This window comes from Camellia sinensis, chromosome 6, assembly GCF_055761805.1.
Source record: "Camellia sinensis isolate YWXY chromosome 6, ASM5576180v1, whole genome shotgun sequence".
Classification (NCBI taxonomy): domain Eukaryota; kingdom Viridiplantae; phylum Streptophyta; class Magnoliopsida; order Ericales; family Theaceae; genus Camellia; species Camellia sinensis.
Genome location: NC_138966.1, coordinates 148,824,648 through 148,838,970, shown reverse-complemented (window position 1 = coordinate 148,838,970; position 14,323 = coordinate 148,824,648). Strand labels below are relative to the sequence as shown.

Below are 14,323 nucleotides of genomic sequence, written 5' to 3'. Positions count from 1 at the left end.
AGTCTTCTGTGACTCCCAACTTATTGTGAATCAGGCAACAGGTGAGTACGCAGCCCGAGATAAAAGAATGATAGCCTATGTTAAGGAAGTTGTTAGACTGCTAGCATTGTTCCAAGATTGTCGGTTACAACAGGTTAGCCGAGATGATAATAGCCATGCCGATGCCTTGGCTAACCTGGCTAGTGCAATGAAATCAAGAGAGGCAAGGACAATAATGTTGATTATTTGTCAAGCCCAAGTGTGGAACCACTAATCACAGAATACGAAGCACTGTGTGTGGAGATGGGACCAAGTTGGATAGATGCAATTGTGATGTTCCTTAGGGATGGAAAGCTGCTAAACGACCGGAAAGAGGCACATAAAATCAGGTTAAAATCGGCCAGGTTCAGCCTAACAGCAAACGACCATCTCTACAGAAGATCTTTCACTGGTCCCCTTTTGAGATGTGTGCATCCCTAACAAGTTAAAGACTTCTTGTATGAAATACATGAAGGAGTACGTGGAAGCTATGCTAGGGGCAGATCACTTACTCATAAGGCTATTACTCAGGGGTACTGGTGGCCCTATATGTAGAAGGATGCTGAAGCCTACATCAGAAAGTGCGAGAAGTGTCAGAGGTTTGCACCTTTGATACATCAACCATCAATAGATTTGAACCCAGTATCCAGCCATTGGCCATTTGCCCAGTGGGGCATGGACCTTGTTAGACAACTGCCCCAAGCAATTGGGCAAAGGTTTCTGTTTGTAGCAACTGATTACTTCACAAAGTGGGTAAAAGTTGAACCTCTTGCGAAGATTTGAGATATTAATGTGGAGAACTTCATATGGAAAAACATCATCACCAGGTTTGGGATCCTAAGGGCAATAATAGCAGAAAATGATACACAGTTTGACAGTAAGCTAATCAAAAGTTTATGTGCAAAGTACAAAATCAAGAACTACTACTTTACTCCAAGTTTCTCTCAGAGCAATGGTTAGGCAGAAGCATCCAATAAGACTATCCTGGATGGGATCAAAAAGAGGCTAGAAGCAGCGAAGGGAAAATGGGTGGAAGAGTTGCCCAATGTACTCTGGGCATATCAGACTACGCCAAGAAGATCAACTGGGGAGTCTCCATTTGTCATGACTTATGGCACTGAAGCAATTATCCCACTGAAAGTCGGCATCTCTAGTATCAAAACCCAAGGAGTAGAGAATAGGACTAATGAGGCATACCTGGCCCGAGATCTGGATTTGTTGGAGGAGAAAAGGAATGGGGCATATAGAATCATCTCGGTTAGCTGCAATGGGGCATATTGGCTTGAAGACACTGAGGGCAAAGAATTTCCAAGACCCTAGACCACTTGCAACCTGAAGTTTTTTTATCATTAGTTTTTGTTTTTTCGAAGTTTATGTCATAATTTCATCAGCCGAAGTAATAATAAAATTCTAGTTTGATTTTGAAATTTGTGCAATAGGACTAACCAGTCCTATGATGATATTTCTTATTGAAACATGACGAATAACCTAGACTTATTATATGGCAGAGTTGAATTATACTTGCATATAATAAAGTTGAACTAAGTTGGTGATATTTCTGAATGAAACATGACGAATAACTTAGACTTATTATATGACAAAGTTGAATTATACATGCATATAATAGAGTTAAACTAATGGCGATGTTTCTGAATGAAACATAACGAATAACTTAGACTTATTATATGGCAGAGTTGAATTATACTAGCATATAATAAAGTTAAACTAAGTTGGCGATGTTTATGAATGAAACATGAAAAATAACTTAGACTTATTATATGGCAGAGTTGAATTATACTTGCATATAATATAGTTGAACTAAGTTGGCGATGTTTCTGAATGAAACATGACAAATAGCTTAGACTTATTATATGACAAAATTGAATTATACTAGCATATAATAGAGTTGAACTACGTTGAATTAATCTAGGTTTGCCATGTTGGCAAAGTTAAACTCAGAATGGAGCTAAATGTGCTTTCGTCGGATTAATAGAGAAACCAAGGTTGAACATCTCGGCTAGTCTTTGTTTGAATCTGACTTTGGCGAAAGACTATAAATGCATAATGTGAACTTAGGTTCACATTAGGGGGCAGGGAGCAGGAATGATAAATAGAGCTTGGGACTTGTTGAAATTCTGTAGGAAAAATTGACAAGTTAAAATGGGCTTAACATTTGTTGAAATTTCAGAGAAATTTACAAGTTGGAGTTAGCCGAGGTAATTATGAAAAGTGTTTCTGGTGCACATCTTATCCGAGGTGACTAACCAAGCTGTCAAGCTTGAAAGGGTGAAGTCTTAATAGAAGATAGCAAGTAGAAGTAAAGAAGCAGTACTTGATTGAATAAGTTTAAAGAAACAAGCACTTGTAAAAATATTTCAAAATGTTTTTAAGTGTTAGCCGAGGTATTCCAAGTATTGGCCGAAACAAACAGTCAAGGTTTATAGCCGAGGTACCTCACCCCGAGGTGATTATACAATTAAGCTGTGCTTTGAAGAAATGCAGAAAATATTCAAAGTATAGAATCATGCATAGAAGAAAAACAGTAAACATACATAAAGAGAAGCATTCAACACTTAGAAGGAAATATAAGACTTGCATTTAGAAGATAGAACTTGTTCATAGGCAAAAAGGCACTTCGGCGTGGCAAAAAGACAACTTGTTCGGGTACAAAAGAAGGCACATCGGCCAAATTGAAACTTAAAACTGTTCAAACAAAATGAAGGTACAACTGAAGGCACCTCAGCTGTTGGCATTGTGTCAGCCTCAGTTGGCAATATGGTTTCCTTCTCCACCGCCATCTCGGCGTCAATTTCCAGAAGTGTCTGGTCTAAGCTTTTCTCGGCTAAACGGACCTTGGCTTCAAAGGTTGTTTGTATGGGAGAGTCACCCTTGGAAACCAAGTCCTCTTCCTCGTCATGAGTTAAGTCCAGGACTTGCTCGTTTAGAATTAGGGTCTTGGACCCAATAACAGTCTCCTCTTTATCAGCATCATCAACCTTGGGGTCCTTGTTCTCGGCTTCGTCTTCGGAATCCTTGGGAGCTTAAGGGAATGGCAATTGGAGTTGATTGGTATCTTGGAGAGAAGAGTCCGCAAGGACAGACAGTTTGTCTAGGGCCGCAGTCCAGCTGAGGAGAAAGCCTCAGTTACAGGCTTGGGTAACCTGGGCTTTGTATGCATCACAGATGGCAGCCTGCCCCTCTGAGAATGCCTTCTCATTGGCGGCTTTGATTTCGGCCTCCTTATTGGCCAAGGCTTCTCGGAGCTCTGCCTAGGCTTCGGCGGTTTTAGTTTCAGCCTTGGCTTTGAGAACCTCGGCCACAACCTCCGCCGCTTCGGCCCTCTCCTCGGCTAGGTCTTGCGCACTTTTTGCAGCCTTGGCTTGATGCAGTAGAACTTTCATTTTAGCCTCAACGTTGTTCAAAGAGGCAAGAAAGCCAGCAGCGTCTTGGGTTTTCTTGGTTAACTCCTTTATCATCTCCTCGGCTTTCACCGCAAAGGAATGGGCATGCTGGATCGCCTAAAAGAAAATGAATGAATAAGTTAGTAAAATTTTTGCAGTATGAGAACTTGAAGTAAAAAGCCAAAAGTTTCAAGTATTGGGAACTTACCAGGACGGAATGTTGCATGATCAAAGGAAAATTTTCGTATTCAGAGATTTCCGCCATGCGATTTAGATCAGTAGGTAAAAGAACAGCGGTGGAAAGAACGATGCCGACTTCGATATTGTCAATGGCACTGTCGCCGACCGAGATTGGTTGGTCCCCAATAGCAATGGTAGGAGCCCAGGGTTCATTAGCCTAGAAAGCATTTGAGTTGGCTACAGCTTTAGACCTCAGCTTCTTCGATCGAGCGGTATCAGATGGCTCCGCCTCGGCAGGCCTTTTCTCAACGGCAGAAGCATTTTTCTCGACCTCAGCTAGTTTGGAGATCAGTACAGTGTCTTTGGTGTCCACTTGGGTAATTAGGGCCTTTGCCTTAGCCCTTTTTACCCTCTTTGGTTTTGGCTTGGGCTGGGACTCTAATGGAGAGGATTAAACTGTCACCACTCCCGGCAAGTCGGCCAGAAGGTCCTCCACAATGGCTTTGTTGCGGCCCATTTCCTCGGCAATTGCAGCGATGGTGATTTTGGTGCCAAAATGAATTGCTGGCAGGACGATTGGTGGGTTTGCTGGGTCAAATGTTGATTCTTTTGAATCTTGTCGTCTGCGACTTCAGGTTCTGCCAGCAGGGACGTTTGGTGGAGCCTAATGTCGGCGTCGACATTGTGATATTGGGATGAGTTAGGGGGACAGATGTTGATAGCAACTCAACTGGATCAGAAGAGGAAGCCTAATCAGCTCTTGGTGAAGAAGTAACTGGAGGGGTTGAGGCAGATGGTGGAGTTTGACTTCTCCGAAAGACGTCGGGCAATGCCGACTTGTATGTTGGGATGTAATTGAGTAGCAGAGGAGCTTTGCGTTGGTCAATAGGCAGGCCCAACAGCCTTTTCAAGTCCTTGCTGGGGAAAAAAGTTTGTTGGAAGTCCTTTGCCAGCTAGGCAAGATCTGTAAAAGAGAACAAGAAGAAAAAAAATTCAGAAAGAGATATATGAGTTGACAAGTCCTAACAGAAATAGGATTAAAAGGATGACTCAGTTCTTACCATCACCCTCTTTAAACATCGATCGGCGTAGAGGGAAGAGATGAAGATCATCATTAGGAGCAAACTCCCAGTTGCCCGAGATGATGAGGTAATCATCTCCAACACCCTTGTTGGAGTCTGGGAGGTCGGCTATGATTTTGCATGCAATGGATCTGGGTTTCAGGTAGTAAATGTAGCCTTTTTCAGACTTTAGGCCGCACATGGTATAACAATACTGATTGTCGACTAATGTTATCCTAGCGTTTTCTCGGCGGGATAGAGCAATTATACCATTAATAACCCTATAGGAATTGATGATTAGCTGCATAGGGTTGAGTTTATAGTAATGAAGGACTTCCTTAAAGAGAATGTCTAAGGGAAGCCGAAGTCCGTATTCTATGAAGGCCACAACGGGAAAGGGCATAGAGTCTTCATTTGGAATGATAGAGTCCTCTTCCCCAGCTAACCTAATCTGGACGTCTGCAGGGATAGAAAACTCCCTCCTAAAGCACTCTAGTTTTTCTGGGATGTCTACCATTCACCTGAATATAGCCATTATCTCGGCAAGAAGGGGTTGGGCAACAGACTGATGGATATGGGTTTGAATACCTCGGCTAAAACCTAAACTAGCACTAGAGCTAGGTTTTTTTCAGATCTAAGGGGAGTTTTGTTTCAGTTTCTCCTGAGTATTTGGTCTCTAGGCAAAACCCAATTTTAAGTCTACGCAGAAACAAGAATTGAGGGACAAATCTAGAAATACAACAAGAAAAGTAGAAAAATGAGCAAGATTCAAAGTCAAGAAGCATCAAAGGCAAACAAAATTCAAGAATTGAACAAAGCAAAAAAGTAGAAAGAAATACATATGTGGCAAGAGCAGTGCCAGACATTCAAAGTGACCAATACAATGTGACAAGGGCGTGCTTAGTCATACGGATGGTAGTCCAAGAACATGAAAAATTACAAACGCAGAGTGAGTGTGTGAAAACAATGTGCACAAATCACAAGCAAATGCAATGACAAAAGTTTGAGGAATAAGACAAATTCAAGAACAGAGAATGTCTCATACTAAACAAAGTACAACTACAAAAACAAATGTAACTTCCACAGCAACAGATACGGAGTGGAATATATGGAAAAACTCAAAAAGAAGAAACTGAGGACTTACCGAGTGAAGCCGACAGAAAGAACGCGAAAATGAATCTCGCCGAAGTCAGACGGCGTGAATAATCGGAACCAAACGATGAATTGCTCGCCGGAGAAGATGATTGGAGCAGTTGCAGGAGCTTGGAAGCACAAAAATGGAGGTTTGGGAGAGAAGCATTAGAAAGAGAAAATTTGAAGGCAAATTGAATTCTCAAAAGTGAAGAGACGGAGAGAGAGTAAGAGTTTTGTCAAAAATTCAAAAGGACGGCAAACCATAATGGAATGCCTAGAACGACGTGCCTGTCAGACGTGATGGGCAGATCGACGTGAATTAGTGACGCGTGAACAGTACGAGCCAATAGGGGTGTGACACGTGAAGGAAACGGTTGAGAAAACCGTGCATGATAGCTCAGGCGCAGATAAAACTCTTAGAGTTCTTGATTTCATGAGGCAACAACCTCAGATAGAGAAACGATCTCGGTTAAGGAACTCAAAGAACTAGGTTTTTTGGTTCTTGGTCATTGATAAGAGATGGACAGTTGAGTCCTGGGTATTTGAAACCAACGAGTCATGATCTCAGTCGAAGGGAATAATGAATTTCAACCGACATAAATATAAGTAAGCAATGTAGGTTCCATCACCTTAGGTTGCCGAGGTAATAGAACCTAGGGAGCAGTTGTGGGGACATATTTTATGAGTGACAGCACTTGGCCAAGATGATGCAGGAGTGTCAACCGAGGTGCCATGTGGCCTGGTCCTGACGCAGAAGTGATCTCTGCTAGGCCGAGGTTATCTGCGGAGATATCGAAATCTAAGATAAACGGATAAAGGATAAGAGTCCTAAAACAGGGGAGGATCTCAGTCTGGATAAAGATAAAGCTCTTAGGGAGTTTATGCCTATCTAGTTGAGAGTCCAAGATGAGCATTGAGCCTGAGTCCATTGAAATTAGGCCTCTACAGGGATCAGGTCAGTGCTGGCTATAAAAGCAAGGCACCCACGTGGGTCTCAGGTGTGTGTGAGATACTAAGAGTAATAAGTTCTTTTTTGTGAGTTTAAACACAATTTGCACAATTTGCTATCTTTAAGAGATATTGATTACTGACTTGATCGTCAGAATGCCACCGGGTGGCCGAACCACCGCTGGATTCTTATCTTTCTGCGACAGGTTGTTGGGGCTTAGTCTATTCTGCCAATGCTCTCCAGCTGAGTTCCCTGTTTGGTTGTGTGGTCAAAAATCAACACCCACACACTTTATTTTGGTTTTCCCTTTTGGCTTGACACACTTTCAACTTGGAGCATGAAACTCATCAATTTTGCAATATGCATTCATCGGGCTAGACCAAACAGTTGCATATAGTTATCTAGTTATGTGTAAACTTGGTGTTTTGTCCATTTCTTGAAAGGTTATATTAGTTGCTAAAATCAGAGGGCTTAAGTTTTGCTATTTTTGAATATATACTTAGGTTTTCTATATAAGAAGCCAAAAAACAAGACAATCCATTTCAATTATCACAATCCAATTTATCGGATTAATAAATGATACTGATTACTTAAAAGTAGAAAAATAAAAGAAGAAAATAGGAAAAAAACAACCCATCATTGGATTATTAATAGGAAAACTAGCCCCAAAATGTCTGATTTCCTGATTAATCCCTAAAATCAATCCATTTAAATTATAACTTGCTTAATACAATTATAAACTACTTAATACATTCAAAATCAAGAGCATGAACAACAAAATGATTCAAAAATTATAACCTACTTAATACAGATTTATGGATAAATAATTCAAAAGCATGAACAACAACAATGTAGCAATCAACAACAACAACAACAATATAACATGCTTAACACAATTCAGAACAGGTGGGTATGGAATTAAATTGTTTAAAAGATAGTTTAAAAGAATTAAATTGGAATTATATTTAAATGAAAAAGAAGAAAAAAGTAAAATTATATTTCATTCATATTTTACTCACTTTTTTTCTTTTACCTTTCCAAATCTCTAACCAAAACCATGATTCAATACTCTTAATAGATTCATACAAAAGAACTATTGTACTGAACAATCCACATAGATTACATTTTCATAAACAAAACCAAGAAAATCTACAATAGGGATGAGGTTGTCAATTAAAGCAAGGTTTTAATTCAAAATTGTTGATCAGTTATGCACTCAGATACTTTGATTAAGGCAAGAAAGTGATGTCCTCAACTTTCACAAATTAAACTTGCAACTCAGTTATTGCTCAATCACTCTTCTTGGATATCTAAACAAAGATATCAAACAAAAATAAAAATTAAGCTTGTAACTCAATTATTGTCCAATCACACTGGTTATCTACTCAATGTTCTGTCTAAGCATCCCTTCAAGAAGATGGCAAACAACCATATTATGATTGTCTATTTGCTCCAGTTTCCACTGGCCTTCTAGCCAAAGCAGAGGAGAAGAATGGTGTTTTCTATCCAACAAACTTGTTTTGCCATGTTCATACAATTTTATATAAATACAAAAAGTTTTCTTTACTTCTTTTCACTACTCTATAAGTTCACCAACTAAGCAAACTCAAGCGTAATTTACATAGTGGGACATGATTTTAGGAGAGAAGAGACAACAACAAAAAAAAAAAAAAAAAAACTTGCAACAAATCTTATTACTAAGCAAAGAACTTGACACATTTCAATAAAACAAACTATATAACAATAGAACTCGCGTTATCTAAGACCTGGAGCACATCTTATTACTATTATTTGTAATTATTTATGAAACAAACAATAGAAACCAATACGGTGGATACAAACCAAACTGTATATTAAAAAAAAATGTAGTAAATCAAATCAGAATATTCACGTTAAAATGTATTATAATACTACTAATATTTCTAGTGAATTATAGGCAAAATTAATTATCTCATGGTAGACACACAAAAATTTAGGTGTATCATGTATAGACACTAAAAATTATTGGTTCAAAAGGTTGGTATTACTGAAATTGGTTTCTTCTATAAATTAAAATTAAACAAAACTAAGATGAGCAATATAGAGTAGGAATGAGGTTGTCAATTAAAATTTTATTCAAGTCTAAGCATATGTGGAAAAAAAAAAAAACAAACAAACAAACAAACAAACAAACAAAAACAAAAACGAAAAAGAATCTCAGTCAGGAGTTTAATTTTTAAATTTAGAAATTGTTAATTAGTCATGCACTCAGATACTTTGAATAAGGCAAGAAAGTGATGTCCTCAACTTTGATTATGTTCACAAATTAAACTTGCAACACAGTTATTGTTCAATCACTCTTCTTGAACGATGATGGATAAACAAAAAATGATGACAGGTTATCTAACAAAGATATACATAATAAAGAAAAACGCAAGAATGATGATTACACAGGTTATATACTCTATACTCTAACTAATCATCCCTTCAAGAAGATGGCAAACAACCATATTATGATTGTCTACTTGCTTTAGTATCCATTGGCCTTCTAGCCAAAGCAAATGAGAACAAACCTACTTTGCCTTGTTCACCAACTAATAGATTGTAGTTTAAATCATGAAAAAAGACATGAAACCATATAAATCATGAAACCATATAAGTTCACCAATAGTTTCTTTGCTTCTTTTACATGGCGGGACATGATGTTTAGGGGAAAAAAAGACCAAAAAAGAGAGAGAGATAGAGAGAGAAAAAGATGAGGCAATTGAAACCATATAAAACGTCTTAACCATGAACAACAACAAATAAAACCAATCCCCAAAAATATCTTAATGGCACTTCCAAATACAATCAAACTCCAATCAAAATTGAGTGAATTCCTGTAACAAAGATAATTAATCCAAGAACTTGACACATTTCAATGAAGCATCTTCTAAAACACATCTTATTACTATTTTTTTTTTTTTTTTTTTTTGTAATTATTCATGAAACAAACAATAGAAACCAATATTGTCACGACCCGCTCCCCGTACCCAAGGGCTAAGCATCGTGATGGCCAGTAACTGAGGTTACCTCCGGCCAATTCTTAAACATATCAACAAACGCGAGCGGAAGTAATATTTAAGTAAGGGTACCAAAATAATCATTGGAATTTCTATTTTTATTACAAAATTTATTAACCAAAAAGGCCGATATTTGCATATAAAAATATCATAAAAGTGTTGTGTGTGTCTATTCCGCAGCCCCGCATCTAAGACTTTCCAAAAGCTATTTCTGAATTGCATTGTTTCCTGAAAATTGGTAAACAGCTATAAACACATGGCAGAGTGAGAAATATTATACCAAAAGTATAAAGGACACGAAATAACCACGGATAGTTAGTTAGGTCAAAACATTTACATAATTCAGTTTGGTGAATAAATCATTTAAGTGGTAGAAACTGAAATATAGAAATTATGTAAATAAATAATCATAACCACGGTACCGAACAGAACAGAACAGAGGTCACAGGAGTGACAGTCAGAACAGAGATACGGATTCAAGAGGTGGCTCGTACGAATTCTAGAGGTGGCTCCCACAACAGTGTAGCACTTAACTCTGTACAGCACTTTGCTCTGCACAGAACATAGGTCAATGGATCCATGACAAACAGAGGACCACAAAGTGGTCAAACAGAAGCCAGTGGTTATTTAAGTCCCCCAAGGCGTGGGACTCCTGCGGTGGTACTTACAAAATATAATTGTATATAAGGTCATAGTCAAATATTCTTAAAAATTAAAATAAACATATCCATGAGTTTTCTTTTAACAAATAGGGTTCAGAAAATAATCCACGTAACTAAAATAATAATATAGTTTATAATAATTTATAAAACATAACTTGTATAAAATAAATATGATAAGTCAAAACATACGTAAAATACATTATAGTGACACAAGGTATAATATAACTCACCTTAACTTTAATACCTCACTCTTTCTTTCCACTACCAAAGACCCTCTTAACTTCCCTTATTTTTTTCCTTCCTTCTCTCTTTTCTTTCTCCTTTCTTCCTTTTCTTTCTTTTCTTTCTTTCTTTCTCTTTCTCTCTTTCTTTCTTCCTTTTCTTTCTTTTCTTCTTTTCTTCTTTTCCTTTTCTTCCCAGGTGAAACGCCTCCTCCCTATAATAGGGAGGGAAGCGCATACGTGGCCCAAGCGAATCTTCATCAGATTCGATTAATAAATTATATAGATTCGTTCTTATCTTTAATAAATATTTAAGATAATTATACTTTAACCTAATTTTTTAATATAATTATATAAATAAATTAATTCCTAATTAAATTACAGTTTATCATATATCAACAGAAAATTATTTATTTATTTTACTACCACACCCATTATTATTATTATTTATTTATACTTTGACCCCTAAATTTTTAATAATTATATTATTTTACAAAATTATACATAATAATACAAAATAAATTATATATTTTCCTAACTATGATTAAATAATATTAGTATAAATTTTACAAAATAATTAAAAATATGGGTTATTACAAATATGGTGGATACATACCAAACTGCATAAAAATAAATAAATAAATAAAAAGATTAGTGAAATCAAGCTACAACCAAACTGCAAAATTAAGGCAAAAACAAAATTCGAATCCTACAAATCCAAATCCTCCAAACAACACATTTCACCAAATCAAGCTTACTACCAAAATTGTGCAACTAAATAAGAAAAGATAGGATAGAATTATGCAACAATGCATACCAAAAAAAATAAAAGACAAGATAGAAGAGCCCTTTATTGGTTTTGTTTTTCCTATGGTAAAACAACCCTTTTTGTTTTCACCAAATCAAATATTTCTTGGGTTTCTTACCAAACATGATAGAAGATTTTTCAAACCCTTAGAAACACAAACACAAACACAGCCCTTTATTGGCCAAAAACTATCCGATTTGTTGATTAATTCCCAAAAACTATTTGATTTATTGATTAATCCCCAAAAACTGTATTGATTAATCCATTTCATGAGATGAGTGAAAACAACTCAGAAAATTTCCATAAATGATTAAAAAACATGAAGAGAGTGAGAGTGAGAGTGAGAGTGAGAATGGGAGAACTGAGACCTTGAAGGGAAGAGAGAGGTGTTACCTGAATATAACAACACCCACTGAATCAATGAAGAGCTGGTGAAGCAACGAAGAACCACCGAAGCAGTGATGGTGAATGGGTTTTAATACAACCACTGTGGCAAAGAAAGAGAGAGAAACAATGTTGATGAAATGGTTTGAAATGTTTTCAACTTTCAAGCTATATCCCACGGTGAAGATAAAAAGACAATAAATCTGAAATGAACAATCTCAACCTTTAAATCCATAGGATAGATGTTCCATCTAAATTCAAACCCACTTCAATTAAAAAAATGTAAAACAATGAAACTCTCAACAACCAATTCCAAAGACTTTTACTTGAACAATATGATATTGTGAATGGCCTATTCGTGAATTCTATAATTCTGTTAAGGGCCTATTCGTTGAAATAGAAAAATGAAATGTGGTTTAGATTTAAATAAGACAAAATGTATATAAAAAAAATAAAAATAAAAAAAGTTGATAATTGTAAGAAAAAATTAATAAACCAGACTTATAAATTTGATTTTAATAAACCCAATTTGATTTTAATAAATCCAAATTTTAATAAACCAGACTTCTAAATTTGATTCTTGCTCCCCCTACCCTACCTACCCCAATTTGATTTTAATAAACCCAAATAATGATAATTGTAAGAAAAAAAATTAAAAAACCAGGCTTATAAATTTCCTACACAACCAACCAAAACAATGATCAATCACAAATTGTAAACATCAGACACAATGCTTCAAACACAATATTTCAATCACAAACTGGACAATGTTTCAATCACAAATTGGACAATGTTTCAATGTTTCACCGAATCAATGTTTCAATGTTTCAATCACAAATTGGACAAACCTGTTGATTATTGAAATTAAAAATTATTGATTATTGAAATTAAAAATTAGAGTAAAGATTAACCAAAAATTAGAGTAAAGATATCCAAAGATAGAAATATAAGAAAAAGCCCAGGTTTGCTCACCTGAATAGTATGTATACCAGATTATTCCTTTGTTGAACACCCTTGTTCCCTTTTGCAGTCCCCTTGTTTGCAGTTGCTCCGTCGTCAATATTCAAGGGGGTTTAGGGCTACCACTATTGATGAAGATTGGGATAGCGAAGAGAGGGAGAGAGGAATAGAGAAGATAAAGAGAGTAATAAGGGGTTTGGGGGTTTGGGGTTCAGTCGCTGACAAGGGTTGGGCGGAATGGGCTCCGATGAAGGTAGAGAGAGAGGAGGGGTGTCGTCGTCAATATTCAAGGGTGTTTGGGGCTGCTACTGTTGATGAAGAAAGGGAAGGAGGAAGAGAGAAGATGAAAAGAGGAAATGGGCTCTGACAGGGAATGGGCTCCAATGGAGAGAGAGAGAGAGAGAGAGAAGGTGTGTGTGTGTTTTCAAATTTTCAAATCAAAAAAAGGTAAATGGGAGAGGCAAATGGGAGTGAGAGAGGGAGAAGGTGTGTGTTGAAAATGAGAGAGACAAATAGGAGTGAGATATTTTGAGCCCTTAAATTAAAACAATCTAACGGTCCAAATTTTGACACAGGGACAAAAGTCACATCAAGATTCAAAATTCTGAGCTGTTTTGTTATATGCTCACCTGAACAATATGTATACCAGATTATTCCTTTATTGAACACCCTTGTTACCTTTTGCAGTCCCCTTGTTTGCAGTTGCTCCGTCGTCAATATTTAAGGGAGAGAGAGAGAGAGGAATAGAGAAGATGAAGAAAGTAATAAGGGGTTTGGGGTTCGGTCACTGGCAAGGGTTGGGCGGAATGGGCTCCGATGGAGGTAGAGAGAGAGGCAGGTGCCGTCGTCAATATCCAAGGGTGTTTGGGGCTGCCACTGTTGATGAAGAAAGAGAGGGAAAAATAGAGAAGATAAAGAGAAAAAACGGGCTCTGATGGAGAGAGAGAGAGAGAGAGAGAGAGAGAGAGAGAGAGAGAGAGAGGGTGTGTTTTCAAAATTTGAAATCAAAAAAAGATAAATGGGAGAGGCAAATGGAAGTGAGGGAGAGAGGGTGTATGTTGAAAATGAAAGAGACAAATAGGAGTGAGATATTTTGAGCCCTTAGATTAAATCAATCTAATGGTTCAAATTTTAACACAGAGACAAAAGTCACATCATGATTCAAAATTCTGAATTGTTTTGTTATATAGATGTGTATAAATAATGTGATATAAATAAAAAATTTATACATAAGTTTTATATATAATAACAAAATATTATTGAAATTGTATTTATTATCATACCACTCTTATGAAGTTTATATATATATATATATATAAATTTTATGTAAGAATATAATTTTTCTTTTTATGTGTGTTACCCTTAAAGAGGCTAATTATTCTGTTTTCCAAGAATAAGAATCATGATAGAAAATAATCACTCTGTTTGGTTTCAGTTTTTAAAATTTTTTTTTTAAAATTCTATTTTTTTATTTTCAGTATTTTTTTGTTTTTACTAAATTTTT

At 36.6% G+C, this 14,323-nt stretch overlaps 1 long non-coding RNA gene across 1 annotated transcript; it reads right to left on the bottom strand.

The window, feature by feature from the left end:
- Positions 1–9,814: 9,814 nt before the first annotated feature.
- On the bottom strand, positions 9,815–11,964 carry LOC145792138 (uncharacterized). The gene is made up of 2 exons (XR_014331294.1): positions 11,869–11,964; positions 9,815–10,012 (listed from the first exon to the last, which is right to left on the bottom strand). It is a non-coding gene; the product is annotated as an uncharacterized LOC145792138 (long non-coding RNA).
- Positions 11,965–14,323: the final 2,359 nt, after the last annotated feature.